This window comes from Pyrgilauda ruficollis, unplaced genomic scaffold (assembly GCF_017590135.1).
Source record: "Pyrgilauda ruficollis isolate IOZ18807 unplaced genomic scaffold, ASM1759013v1 scaffold8, whole genome shotgun sequence".
NCBI classification, from domain to species: Eukaryota; Metazoa; Chordata; class Aves; order Passeriformes; family Passeridae; genus Pyrgilauda; species Pyrgilauda ruficollis.
This window is the reverse complement of record NW_024529932.1, coordinates 6,980,553-6,995,707: the sequence shown is the minus strand read 5'-3', so window position 1 is coordinate 6,995,707 and position 15,155 is coordinate 6,980,553. Positions and strand designations below refer to the sequence as shown.

General features: G+C 41.3%; 1 protein-coding gene across 2 annotated transcripts in view; it reads left to right on the top strand.

Annotated features, from left to right (window-relative positions):
• Positions 1-3,981: 3,981 nt before the first annotated feature.
• The window catches only part of ZC3H12C (zinc finger CCCH-type containing 12C), a 42,997-nt gene continuing 31,823 nt past the window's right edge, over positions 3,982-15,155 (top strand). The window contains exon 1 of one of the 2 annotated variants that reach the window (XM_041487223.1): positions 3,982-4,631. The gene's annotated coding sequence lies outside the window, so the exon portion shown is untranslated. Of the gene's footprint in view, positions 4,632-4,996; positions 5,123-15,155 lie in introns of those variants that run through there. The other variant, XM_041487224.1, reaches the window with a different exon arrangement.

Here is a 15,155-nt window from a genome sequence, read left to right as displayed (position 1 = left end):
GATGAGCATTCACTTTAAGAGCTCAGCAAATAAAGTATTTAGCATTGGCATTTATTGCAACAGCTTTTTTTTATGCCCAAAACACACATGGGTCTGCTCTGAAGAGATGCTCCTTTAAGGCTATAAATACAAAAGTTTTTAGAAAAAAGTAATGATTAGAAAGAAAAAAACCCAAAAAACCTGTCAGGAATGTTGTCCATTGAACAGATCTGCCAAGTAAACAAATGCCAATTATTCTTGGTATAAGCTATTTATTTTAAACTGAAATGTAGAAGTGAATGGAGTTTAGTAAATATACAAGACTTTTCAAAACTAAATCATGCCTAAAAAAAAAAAGTAGCATAGTACAGTTTACATTTAAAACTGTTTTATGGGCTCTTGTCAGTGTAGATCAGCAAATTTGGGATTACGTGCATTAGACTGGTCTGAACCACAGTAACATTTTATGAATTGAGTAATTTTTTCTAGTATATGACTAGAGAATCTCAGATTTATGTTAACATTTTGTACATTTATGTAGAACATGTCTGTACAGACTAACAACATTCATCTAAATAATTTTTATTGCATGTTTGACTCACATGTAATTATAATCATTATCTCAGCAGTAAAATGCAATGTAACTCATCAGTTTGTGTCTGTTGTGGGTTACCAAAAAACCAAGAAAAGCTTTGGCCTTTAACTACACAGAAAGAAAAAAGGGACAAAATATTCTTTTGTCCTTCAGAGAACAGAGAGATGACCAGGGATCCGACTTGAAAAGAAAACAGAATGTACAATGGGACTAGACAAAGAAACAATGATTAATGAGAAGCCTCAGATTATATGTAATCACAGAAAAATAGGTCTGCAACAGAGCTTGATTAGTCACTTAGTCCATCCTCCAACTCCAATGCCAGATCAATAGCACTTAATATTTGTCCAGTACATACTTAAAGACATCCGGTAACAGAGCCACCATTACACCCTGTGATATAAAGCTGTGCCTCACTAATGTTACCATTAGAAAAGCTTTTCCTCCTTGATGCAATTTAAGTCCATTACATCTTACCCTACCTACCAAGAATAGATGATTCCCCTTCTATTTGCAATGGCCTTTTAAGTATATGAAAAGTCTTAGCATGTCTGTCTTCTGCCTCCTTTTCTCTAGCCTGAACAACTCCAGCTTCCTCAGTCTTTCCAGTCCTCTGTCCACCCGGCACTGACTCCTGTTGGCTCACGTAATTCTGGAGCTGTGGTGCACAAAATTAGCCCTTCCACTGATGTCCTACCAATATTGCACAGAGCCCACAGACTTCTCCCCACATCTGTATCTTTCTGAAATGTTTACCATTTTTGCCAGGAAAACACATTGCTGACTCATACTCAGCTTGTGACTTCTCGTAGACTCCAGATTCCTTTCTGGAAGATTACTTTTTCACCCCTTGCTCATTTCCTGAATTTGTGCAATTTTTTATACCTGTCCAGGCTCACTGCTTTTGTTCCCCCAACCTGCGTCTTATGTTTTCTAGACCAGTTTTCTACATGTCAAATCCTAATCCCCTCTTCCAGCATGCCTGCAATTTCTCACAAAACTGAACAGAACTGGATGTAGATTCCTACAGGATCCTACCTGGTAAGCCCATTCTGACAGCAGCTATTGATACCTCCTCAATAGGCACAGTTATCTACCTAGTTAAGACCCAGTTCCATAGCAGCTGCACACAGACTACGTTCCCCTAGCTTTTTATCAGAATGCCAAAGTGCAATACCAAACAATGAAACACTACATTTTTGCATGACTCAGTTGCTGTGGTAACATAAATTAACAAAATGTACATTGTTGTAGCAGCTTTGTCATATAAGTACGTAGGCTTTTCCACACAAATAATGGCAGAAGCAGCACAAGATTCTCAGATGAAAAAATATCTGGACAAAATGCGATGACTAAAAAAGGTTAAAAAATGCTAGGTGAAGGCTAAACAAAGAGCTGACAAACCATCTGGATATTTCAAGGATGTCCATTTGCAATCAGGCATCGTGATTGTGGTTCAATGGAAGGAAAGGATAAGTGTCTACCTACCAAAGGTATTCAAACAACCAATGCAGAAAGCCAACAAAAAATACACTTAATGTTCAGGACCTTCAAGTAAAGCAGCAGTTATTTAAGAGGACAAAAGCAACAGGCATTGATACTGATGACATTATGCTGAAGTCAGTTATCTGCTCTGGCATGTCTGATAGTCTGAAGCACAAGGTGGATCAAGAGAGTTTGGGGGGTTACCTTAGAAGCAGGTTGTTGTGGATAGAAGCACAAAACACAGGTTTCCCAGCCTGAGAGGGTGAGGAGTAGGTTCAATTAGAAGGGCTGGCCAGTGCATTGGACAAGTGAAGGAATAAAAGAGCCATTCCCTGTCTGAGTAAGAAAATATTCAAGTAATAGAAAATAGCTGAAGTGCACAACATAATTGACAAGGTAAAGAAATTCTGAAAAGATGAATGTACATTTCTTATACTAAAAATAGAGATAAATGATGATCTGTTAATGGAAGTTTGACTTGATAGAGATTGGTAAGGAACACATGGGAAATCAGAGTTAACACAGAAGATCAGTTTTACAGAAAAAGTATTGTTTATAAACTTTTGGTATTGTATATTACGTTGTAGTTATGCCAATACGGATTCTGGAAAAAAAGGAGGTTCTGGTTTCCAAAGAGGGCAGCTGATCCCGCTTTCCCTCTTCTTGCTTTTAAGTACTGACTAATCCTGCAAGTACATTCTCATTTATTAACAATTTTTTATTTCATTAGCTGACCAGGAAAGTGTTGTGAAAGTCCCAAAATGGAAAGCCATGTAAAAGTCCCAAAGCCATGGAAATCCTGAGTTTCAGCAAAACCTGAAGAGCAGTGATGTAGGAATGACTGGGGACATACAATGGGGAAGGAAGAAAGAGATGCGGAAAGTTCTGAAGGCATATAAATCCCCAGCCTCTGACTGTCCTACCCCAAGAAAGTCTTTTAACACTTACAATCCCTCCTTCAAAAGTACGATTACCATATCGTGGGTGTGTGGTCACAGAACAGAAAAATCCTGGTTTCTGATCCCCAAGTCAGAATCCTGTTTCTATTTTAATTGAGAAGCAAGTTGTTGCCTAAGGCAATAAGGAGGAAATGAGGTTTTACCGACGAGCAGCACAGTGACATCAAGCAGCTCTCTTCATTTTGAGTAGCCCTCCCATTTGAGCAGACATAATGATGCCCATGAGTGGCATGTTTTAATCACTCACAAGGTACTGTAGGTTGACAGAATCACAAGATCTTCTAAACAGGATATGAGGTCAAAAAGACCCTTTAGACAAACTCAGGAGGAGGTATAGTATACTAAGAAAAAGAAGTTAATGTGAAATTCTCGTAATTTTAAGTAGTTTCAAAATCAATTCCATATTGCTCTGTTCTCTCTTATTCTGATAATTGAGAATCATTTTCTCCAGCACTGCAGTGCTTTTAACTGACTCATAAGCTCCTCAATCACCGGCTTCCATAATAAGCAGCAAAGTAGCACTACAAGTGTCTCATTCTTTCACCAATTTCTCCCACTAAATTAATATTCATAGTCACATTTGGACACCACTCTGGCTCTGAAACAGCATCAGCATATGGGACTGAGGGAACAAGCATTTTAATTTCTGAAGTAGAGGCCTCAAATTCCTTCCATACAGCTAAGTAAACTAACCAGGGGAGAGAGGTGGCCTTTTGCATCATGAACTGAACCCTCCAAACTCTTGCCTAGGATGGGGATGAGATCCACTGAAAAATTCAACAGATTTTTTAATGAATGAGTCAAACAAACAAAATCATGACGTCATTCTACAGGCTATGTCAGCTCTAAGAGGGAGGGTTTGTGGAAACATGCAGGAAAGCAACATAGCCCTGTCCCTCCACAGTCTTTTATTGAGGCAAATCTATCACATTTTATTGAAAAAATAATCCCTTCAAAGTGACACGTTGGGCTCACATTTCTGTGTAGAATTTGTGTAAATTGGATGTAATTTTTTTTTTTTAATTAGCCCATTTTCTGGTGGGTACCAGAAGAGGTTTGTATAAATTCCAATAGTAGAATAGCAATGGGTAACAATTACATATATACATATAAATATATATATACACACACACAGGCACATTTGCAGCCTGTGAGTAGCAATGGCTGTATGTCTTATCTTGTATACGATGTGCTCCATCAGCTACAAGCCGTAATCACAACACCAGACTTTCATTCATATCTTCTAAGCAGCTCCTGGCGCTCAGCCGCCTCGGCAGAAGCACAGAAGGCTGGGTGGGATGGTGAGAGGTAGATTACTTCAACTGCACAAAAGTAACTGCGGGGTGGGAGGAAACATCTCGTAATTAGAACACGGGACGGAAATTAAGGTCTCTCCCAACACTGTCACAAAGGGAGTTCGTGATCCTTGGCGAAAAGCTTTCCGACCGCCCTCTCTCCACCTGCACAGCCGGGGCGGTGGGGCACAGGGACACTTGCACAGCGAGCGCCCGTGAGCACCGGGAGGTTTCTCCGATGGCGGCAGGACCTTTGCCGGGCCGGAGGACCAGCTGCCCAGGCCGCGCCGCCCAGGCCCTTCCCGCTGGCCCCAGCCGGTAACGTAGCGGCGTTTAGGGAGGGGGGCACCGGGCAATCTTCGCAATTCACGGCGGGAACCCACGGCGCGGGGGGTGAGCCGTGTCCCTCTCCTGCCCGCCACCCACCGAGGCCGGGCCGGGCGGTTTCCCCGCCGGGTTTCGTGGCGCCCCGGCACCAGGCGCCCCCCGTCCGTCCGCCCCGGCCGTGCCCGGCGAGAGGCGGCGAGGGGCGGCCCGGCGGCGCCTCGGCGGGCGAGGTGAAGGCGACCTTGCGGCCGCTGCTCTCGCCCGCAGCGGCGGCTGCCGGCGATGGCCGCAGGTGGGTGGCTGCGGGGCCGCGGGGCTCAGCGGCCCCGGGCGGGCCCCGGCGATGGCGGCGGGGGAGCGCCGGGCCGGCCCGCCCGCTGCGCCGCGCCCCGCCCGCGGCCGTGCCGGAGCTGCGGCCGGCCCGGGGGACACGCGTACCGCGCGCACCGGGAGCCTGACAAGGAATTTAAAACTTGTTTCAGGTACTCTACCTACCCTGCCGTTCCCCTGCTTCTAACTTTTGAGGTTGTTTTTTGTGGTTGTTTTGTTTTTAATAATTCTGTGAGGAGGGTGTAGATTTATTCCCTCCGCTTTGTGTGAGAGGACAGGCTGCATAATTTGCTTGCTCTAACTGAACCGCAATATGTGTTGGTTTCACTGCTCTCAGATCTGGCTGTGGCTTCTAAGCCGTAATTTCTCGTAAAAATTAATTTTCAATCACCTGTGTGTTTTAGGCGTAATTCTGCAGGCATGTCTGAGTAGCGCCGGGCGTGTAGGATTGTATTTGTGGAGCGGTGACACTATTTTATAATGCCCCCGGGGAAGGAAACTCCGCCGGGCTGTGCTTGTGCAGCACCTTCTGCAGCCGGACCTGGCCCTGGCTCGCACTCCCGTGCCTGGCTCTGGTTTGGTGCATCTGACAGGGCGAAATAAGCGATGGTGTTGCCAGAAGTTGGGTTAAGTAAATGCATCTCACTGAACGGCGGGCTACATTTCTTGAACAGCAGATGGATTGAAATGTCGTGTTTACTGTGTCTTGTCCTCTTGATCTGTGTTTGCAAAGCGGAGACATAACGCATAGTTGCAGCTCTTAGGGTTATGCAATTAACAGCATACTTAAGATAGCAGTAGCACGGTCTTTTGATCTGGAAGGAAAATAAACCATTCAAGTATGTCTGGGTTTTCAAACTGGCAGGTTACTTCCTCTTCCACTGTCTCCTTACCATGTAACATTTGCCTGTGTAGTAAGTCAGTGAACTGACAATAAGACTTCTTCAAGGATTATATTAGATATATCTTAGTGAACTGAATTTTCTAACTGGCAATGCTCCAGGGTGGTACTACACTTCAACAGAGTGTAATCTGTCATTAATGAATCTGAACTCAAGCATGTTGGCATTTTAAAGAGAATTTATTATGTCAGTGTAAAACACATTTGCAACTATTTTAGGGAATTCAGGGGAGAATTTTCTGTTTTCTCTCTCCCTGCTTCCTCTTCTTTCTTTATTAATTAGACCGCTTACTCTTGAAAATTCAAAAACTTACTTTTTGTATTTTCCTAATGGATGTAGTTGAACCAGTTAGGAGTATTTCATCTCTCTACAAATCTTACCATGGTTATTACACCTTTATTACTACACCAGACTTCTGGGCAGCAGTCACCCAGTGGAGCTTCAATTACCACTACCATTTGCAATCCTTTTAAAAAGGCAGTTATTATTTATAAGATCCTGATAGACAAAACTCCACTAACTGTATTTCTACACATCTGCAAATCAAAACACGCGTTAAAAAATACTGCTTTAAAATGTGAATGCAGAGAAGTGGAGTTTATTGAAGGTATGCAATTTAAAAACAAACCTCATACTCTCAACTTGACGGAGCGTGAAGGGATTATCCAGACTTGACTCATCTGTGCAGACTGTGCATTTCATGCTGACTGCTGTGCTGAACAACACTCTGCTGCAGTGATTTCACTGCCTGCTTCTCTGGGTTGTACCAGCCTTTAAAAACATTGTTGGTGTTCCAGAGCTGTTGATACTTTTGAGGAAAACTAGGCTTGCAGTTGCTGAGACTTGAAAATATTTGAGATGCAGTTAGATATTTGATGAAACTTATTGACTAGATATTTACTGCTCAGTTTTACATAGGTAAATCAAAAACCTTAGGAAATTTTATTTTGTGAGGTCTTATACATACTACATGCAGTTGAAAGTACTCTTTAAGCAAGCTGGAGAAAAAGCAGTTCAAAGTCAGTGTGAAGTAAAATGAGGAACTTATTTGGCTCAGGTCAGTTTTGGTTGTACTCAGAAATGACTACAGCTAAGCAACTACAACTAAGCAAGTTTGGTAGAAAAGAGATGTGTGATTTAGTTTGATTTCTTTCATTACAGGAGTCATAAAATCTTGTTTAGTATTTTCTGCATCATCTCCCTAACGTCTGTCTTGAACCACTTACTAAAATTTCTGCCCTTGAGAAATAAAGAGTCTGTTACTTTTTCCTTAATTGTCCTTTATTTCTTTTTTAATTAAAACCGACCATAATCTAGATTTTGGTAGCCTCAGCCTCCAGTGATCAATCTCTTCATAATCTGTATTTTAAATAATTCTTAAAAACTGGAATGCCTCGGTGGCAATAACAGTAGTAAATAGTAGGGAGAGAGATTTATAGTAACTAGGAGGAAGGGTAGAAAATGTGTGATGTAAAACTTCTGCTTTTCCTCTTTTGTAAATATTATTCTGCTGCTTTTGCTGTTCTCTGAAGCAATGTCTCACATGCAGCTAGGTAGTCATAGATAAGAGTTTTTCTAAGTTATTCAAGAGATATTTCATCATTCAGTCATTTCCATAGTGTTTGTTGCCATGGGAGCTAGCCAGCAGCCTTATTAATGATCGAGGTGATTGCACCTTGTTTTTTGACTTGGGGTACTGAAAACTGAGCTACTGTAAGAAACAGATGTTGTACAAATATTGCAGTGAGTTGTTTCTATGAAGAGACTGAATAATTTCTGTCCTAGGACTGAAGTTGTAGGGTGATGCTTTATATCTCTTATCATGTATAGTTATGTGTAAAATGCCTCATGTCTCCAAGCTTGCTAAATATTTACAATAAATGTCCTACTTCTACCATATGTTTGAATCAAGAAACCCATTAATTGAACAAGCCCATATTTTTATGCTTGAAAGAATTGACACTTCGTTTTAATTGCTAAATTATATGTTAAAAGTAGACTATTAAAAAAGCAAAGGTGAGATGGTGTAATAAGAATCAGTCATTTTTCTAACTTCCTGGCCTCAAATTGCAGTTATTTTCAGTCAGAAAATAGATAGAAAATCAATTGTAATCTGCTCATAATTGCCTTTCTAGTAGAGTTATGAGGCATTTCACTCTCTCTTCTTCCCCTCTCCCCCACTCCTTTTTCTTAATGCTTTTTTTTAAATTTTTTTTTCTCACTGTCTCTATTTTTTCCTCTGTATGTCTTGTGGAATAGGCAGATCTCCAGAGCTAGAGGAGATTTTTCATTGAAAAGGTCTTCATATTTAAATGTTTCTGTGTAACAGCTTGAGGCTCTGTCAAAAAGCATGTTCCTTACCAAGTTGTTTAGTGGTGAGTAGAAATTGACAGAGGTTTTCATAACCTTGGGGCTTTCTGCTTAGATGAACCAGGCACTTCTCTTTTACCTATCAGGATTGATTACTTCAGGTTAGATCACGTCTTATGTAAAAAGCTTAGCTTGCACTGCCAAAAATCCAAATTGCTTTTTCCTCAGCATGAAGCACTGGGCTTGACATTTGACACCGACTTTTCACATTCTGCTAGGCTGTTGTACTGCCCATTAAAGAATTATTTTAGGGCTTTGATAAACTCAAGCTCCATTCATTCTTGAGTTGCAGTTGCTGAATGAGAATGCTTTGAGAGCATACCTCAGTTTTAAGATTTGCACCTGTACTCTCCCAACTCAAAAGGTCCAGATGAGATGTTTTCGAAGTTTCCCCTGGGGAGTAATGTAGCTCACCCTCTGCAATTGTAAGATTCATCATTCTTCCAGGCTTATGTCTCAGCAAGCATCAGACTACCTCTCCTGATGGCTTGACCATTTTAAGGTAATATTTGCTTGATTTATGATACCAGTGTAACACTTTAAAATTTGACATACGTCATTCTCCTCCCTGGGAGTGTGGGTGTCTATTTTTATATTTATCTGTACGTATGTGTACATGTAGATGGATGCAGAATAGAATGCTAGACCCTCCCAGGTTCTGCTGTCCTTTAAATGTAGAAACCTTCTATGTGCTCATAAATGTAGCTCCCAATACCTCTGTTTTAGACCAAAGTGATTTGGTTCTAAATTCTTTCAGGATAAAGATGTTCTTTGCATAAAATTTCTGCAGTATTATACAAAGTATTTAAAATGTATTCTTGCTTCAAATTACAGTTTTCTTCAGGGTGGATAATGAGGAGACTAAAGCTTTGTTAAGAAGGAGGGATTTTACTTTATGAGAGGTTGGTATTTTGAGAAAAGAGTGGGTAGAGAGGAGGGAGGGGCAAGACATTCAGTGGATGGGAGTGCAGAAAAGTTTAATGGATGTTATTAATCCTCCCAATGGAAGGAATAGAGTAGCTCCTTTTGGTATGAAAGGAATGTCTTGGGAGGTGGTTGAAAGTTGCAGAGGAGTGCCAGAGATTGGAGAATCAGTGAAGCTGAAGGTTTTCAGTAAATGTGACACAGGTTGTTGCAAATACCTGGAAAGCATTTTGCTTGCTGTGGGTAGGTAAAGTTCAGAGTCTGGGGAGCATCTTAAGGAGTAAAATCCTTGAGCCCTTTACTGCTTGACAGAAGCTCACATGATAATTCCTAAATGACCATTTGTGTGAGCCATGCTCCCCTATGAGCTGTAAAAAGCAATGTGCTAAGTTGTGAAATCAGTGAATCAGTCCCATGAAACTTTGAAGTTTTGTGATGAACTGAAAATTTCAGTGTTGCTATGACTTAGACCTTTTATCTTTGGATTAATGAAATTTGGTGGTTTGGCAGAGGTTGTCTGGAAAAGGGACAAATTGCATTTCTTTTGGCGGAAGCTGCTTTCCGAGTCTACTTTTGTTCTTTAAACTGTTCTTTAAACTGTTAATGTAAGTAGCTGGTATCTCATTCTTCTTCTCTGCTCTCATAGTTACCATTATAGTTGGTGCTTGACTCTCAACGGGTCTCTTCAGTCCTTTGTCATCTGTAAAGCTAATACATAAATGCTGAGTTATCTGTCTTTCCAGATTCGGGGCATGGCTTCATTACTGATGAGACACAGTTCTCTTATAAGAAGTGCCATAAACACTTACATGGAGATCTCAACTTTATCTTAGCGGAGAGCCTTAGAGCCTCATAGCTTGCAGCAACAATCCCTAAGGCTTTTCCACCTTAAAACATTCAACTAATTTGGAAACCTCAGATGATTTTTCCTTCAGCAATAGTGCCAATACGTGCTATTTGTAATGCCAGATACACCTCTGGAAATGGTTTGTCCTGGCTAGGGAAGGACTGTGATGTGCAAGTGCCCAGGGCTGTGCAGCTGGGTTCACAAGTCTCAGTAGCAGCTGCTTCTGGGGTTTGTACTGCCTTTCTTGCTGGGTTGCCAACTAGGCTTTTGCCATCCTTGCCGAGCTGGGAGTTGGACTCATTAGAGTTACTGGAACTGTCATGTTGGGATTGCAGTGTGGGTTTCTTGAAGTTGTTGAGCTATAGCCCATGTTTTCTGGTGAAAGATTAAAATCAGAGTTTTCTGCTTCAGCTACATTTCCCCAGCCACTTGTTCACTTCTCTTTTCATAGCTTTTTACTGTAGCTGTTCTGTGGAAGAAAATAACATCTGGTATCATGCATACGTTGATGGGACTTTCATCTGGTTCTAGCAAAATACTGTGTGGCTAAATGTGTTTAGTGCTCACTTCCTGGAGCTTGACCTTACTGCCAGGACTCATTCAAAGTCACGAGTTTTGTGTGAGCTCTTTGTCGTCTTCTCTGAATTGAGCATTGCTTGTAAGTGAAACTTGGTAAACCACCCTTGCCTGATCATTTAGGAGAAGCTAAACTACAGATCTCACAGAGATGTAGTGTGTGTTTGCATTGTGAAGTTATGCAGCCAGTTTTTTTCAGGACTGAGAATAATTGTTCTTTGATAAGTTTTAATGGTGTTGGTAGAGTGCATGGTCTCTCCCTAAGAGGAGAGTATTATTCAGTGTTTGGTGATAGTCTGACATCTGATTTGTTCATAAAACTGGCTGCTCCAAAGTTTTATAAGGCTGTGGTAGACTCTCTATAATTCACTTGTAATACCTTGATAAATTTTGGACATTAGTATGTTTCAAATCAATTTGCTTTTGATATATACATATGGTGCAAGAGAGACCTCAGATAAGCAAACTCATTAGTGTGAAGTAAGCATCATCATCTTAAAGCTGATCTTTGTTGCTACTTCTGTGAGCAGTTTGAATTGTTCATCTGCAGCTTGAATGCACTCATCATTATGCCTGTGAGATTTCTGATGAGAAAATGTTTGTAGTGGGCAGACTGAAAACAGACACCTCCAGTGGGCATTGTAAACAGATTTTAGTTCATCTGCTGACATGGGATCCTTTTGTGGACCGCAAAGCCTCATCCCTTGATGAGTGTAAGATATGTTGCAGAAATAGATAATAAGGTTAGATAAGGCATATTAGCAAGAGGATCACCACCAGGCCAAGTGGAGTGATCATTTACCTCCTTTTGGCACTGGTGAAATTGTATTTGGAGCACTGACTCCAGTTTTGGTCTCTAAAGGACAGAGAAGACACTGCCTTACAGTCTAGTGGATGGCAACCAGCTTGATTAGGGTGTTGGAGTAGATTGTGTGACAAGGAGAGACACTGGGAGAGTTGAGTTTGTTCAGCCTTATTTAAGAAAAGGCAAAGGGGATCTTACTGCTGTCTTCAGCTCTGTAACTGGTTTGGAGAAGACAATGTACTCTATTTGGAGGCATGTAACAAAAGGACAAGAGGCAGCAGTTGGCAAGGTGTAGTGAGAAATTGTGGCTGAAGATGAAGAAAAATGTCACCATGAGAATACTTACATGCTGGGGTAGGTGTTTGGAGAAGTTGTGGAGTCTCCAGCCTTGGAAATGCCCAAAAGAAAAAGACACATAGCTGACACTGTATGAAGTGGGGGGTTGTTGGACTAGTTGTCCTCCAGAGATTCCTTCCAAACTAAATTATTTAATACTAAATGTTAATAGCATCACCAGTTCTGAATGAAGTATTCCCATTTGTTTGTCTTTATCAGATCTAACTTCTTGACAAGGACTCTGAAGGGCAAAGTATGAGCACTGGGGGCTCAGAAGGGCTCAAAATATTAGCCTAATATAGAAATGTGTGCATGAATGCACAGTCTAAAATATAGCTGGCTTTTCAACTAAATACAAGAAAATTTGGTCAGCAATATTAATTACTACTTTAAAAGCTGCAGACTTCTGAGCCCAGAATGACTCTGAGACTGCAAATAGCTGGAAAAATTATGTGAAATCACTAACACGGTTTGTCTCTTTCTGATGTATTAGGTTATAGAACATGAGCAAGCTGTTTTATTAACTTGTAAAATACTAGGATTTCCAAGCCAGTATGTAGCTCAGTGTGGAGACTTTCTGATGGTCTTTCCTGAGTTCAGGAATACAGGAAATCTGAAAAAGAGCTATACTTAAATGACAGGTAATAAGATAGATGTCTGTGCAGCTATTTTCTTTCATTCCAAGAATCCGAGTTCATTTGGAACTTAGATTTGCAGCTACAGTAACCCACTTTGTGTAAGATCTGGGTATTGTTGCCACTTGTGAGGTCTATTAAAAGCTTCCTCAGAAAGAAACAGTTATGTGCTCAGTATGTCTCGACAAACCACATGATCATCTCTGTCTTCTCTGATTGTTAGCTTACTAAATCCGGGTAAAAAATTGAACCTTAACACATTCTCTGACTCTTTCATCCCAGTAGAGAGTAAATGGCAAGGCTGAAAGTCGTGCAGAAAATCTGCTGCTGGCAGCTCTCTTGCAGAAGGCTCCAGGCCAAAAAGACAACTGCAGCCGTGTGGTACAGGCATAGGAATTGTGTCTCAAATAAGCATAACACTGTGAAGCCGTTTAGGGCGACACAGAGTCCAACCTACACCTTGAACTGTGTCCAGGAACCCTGGAGATTATGGGGCTCTATTGCCAGGAACATGGCCTGAAACACAACGTGGCCATGTCTCTAGACAGTTTGAGAAGCCTATTTTCCTCTGACAAACCTTTCAAACTCTTAACAATAGTCTGTGGCACAGATAAAAGATATTAAGTTGACTAGCTAAGTGTATTTAAATGAAGAGAATACTTTTTTTTTGCATAACCGTGTTAGTTTTGTAAGAGGATTTTCTTCTGACAGAACAAATTTGAATAAAAGTACTTTGCTAAGCATGATGGTATACACTTTGTACAGTTGTAGGCATTGTCTGGCCACCCAGTATTGTCACAGGGAAAGTTAATTAGACAGTTCAAATTTTCATGCTCAGAAAGCATCCAGACAACGTGACTCTTTCTGGAAGTGAGAGGAGATCAAATATAACATGCTGTATTGGTGAAAATTTTTTTTTTCCCCTTGAACGTTTTGTAGCTCAGTGTCTCCTTCAATTCATAAATAATAAAAGTAAAAAATAAAATAAACAGTTGCAATCTTAAAGTAAGCACTGTTCCCCCATTTGTTGCAGACATGGGCAGTGCATTTCACACTTGAAGTTTATGAGATGGTGTGGATAAGTGCAGTTGCTCAACAGCCACCTTAATGTGTAGAAGGGGGTTTCAGTGCTCTCTGGCTTGCAAACCCCTGAATACTTTCCAGCAGAGCTTTGTGTCTATTCCCAAAAAACCCCCCAAGAATTTCTGGACACGTGACTTACTGCCCTTGGAAACAAGACTTCTGGGATTGTCCATCTGTGTGCATGCCCTGGTGTGCTTACAGTGGCTTGTATGTTTGTGCTGGAGTTAACCACATTTGAGTTGGAGCATCCACTTAAAGATGGGAAATCCTTGAGCCTGCTGTATGTCATTGTGCTGGAGGCAGCCAGCAGTGGCCTGGTTGTATTAAGAGGGGTTATGTAGCAGGGCAGGGGAGGTGATCCTTCCCCTCTGTTTGGCACTGGTGAGGTAAATCTGAGCGCTCCAGTAGAAGAGAGGCATGGAGTTATGGAGCAAGTCTAATAAAGGGCCAGAAAGATGATGAAGAGACTGGAGCATCTGTAGGAGGGAAGGCTGAGAGAGCTGGGACTGTTCTGCCTGGAGAAGAGACTTGTGGGTTTCTTATCAATGCATATAAATTCCTGAAGGGTGTGTGCAAAGCAGGCAGAGCCAGCCTCTTTTCAGTGGTGCCCATGGACAGGACCAGAAGCAGTGTGCACAGACTATTCCTTCTGAACATTAGGAATTGCACTTTTACTGTGAGGATGACCAAGTGCTGGCAGCTGCCCAGGGAGGTTGTGGAGTGTCCATTGTTGGAGATATTCAGATGCTGTCTGGACAGGGTGCAGCACCTGGCTCTTGGTAGCCCTGCTGGAGCAGGGGAGTTGGACCTGATGTCCTACACAGGTCTCTTCCAACTTCAGCGATTCTGTGGCACTGTGAAAGGAGCACATCTTAGGAATCCATGCCTACAGTGAGTATCTGTAAGTTACAGTACTGAGGATATCATCATCCTCTTAGGTAAACAGTGGAGGCTTTTTTTGTCACATGATCAAAACTATTTAATTTTAGAATTAAAATCTGCTTCAGAAAATGTATTTTATTTCAGGTTCTACATCTCAGTGTAGTAGTGAGGGTGATGCCAGTGTTTTTTGGTGTCACAGAATGCTGATTTATGCTTTCTGTGTAGTTGGCTGGTGTAGTTCAAGCCTCTTGGGCTCCTCATGTAGGCAAACTGTGCAGCTGCAGTCTGGTGCCTTGTCATGTGATGAGCAGCTCATGGTCACTGGCTTTGTCTGCCAACAGAAAAATGAAAACTGGATCTGTTTTACCCATGGTTAGCAAAAAAGTAATCACTACTTATGATAACACTTGGGGTTTTCCACTTCTCTTCAAAACTTCAGAGAACATCCTGATAAATGTTGCAATGGTTTGCTCAGGTCTTGCATGCAGCCAATATACTGTTGATCTAATGGGATTATATGTATGTATAAACTGTAGACATTCTGGCCTTGTTTTAAGATGATGCCCTGCTGGAAAATGCATCTCTGCTTTTTTTAATTTTAAGGATAACTAGAGAGAGATGAGTCTTTTTTCAAAGAGTGAAAGAACTCTTCATCACTTTGTTTTAATGTATTTGAAAATGCGTATTTTTCTACAGAGCAATTGCACTGTGTTTGAAAATACAGTTGAACATTAATTTCAAATATGGTGATTTTGAAAGGTTCTTCATTCTCTAGGCAAAATGTTACCCATCTTTATCATAATATCAGTTCTTTTTCTGAATTCT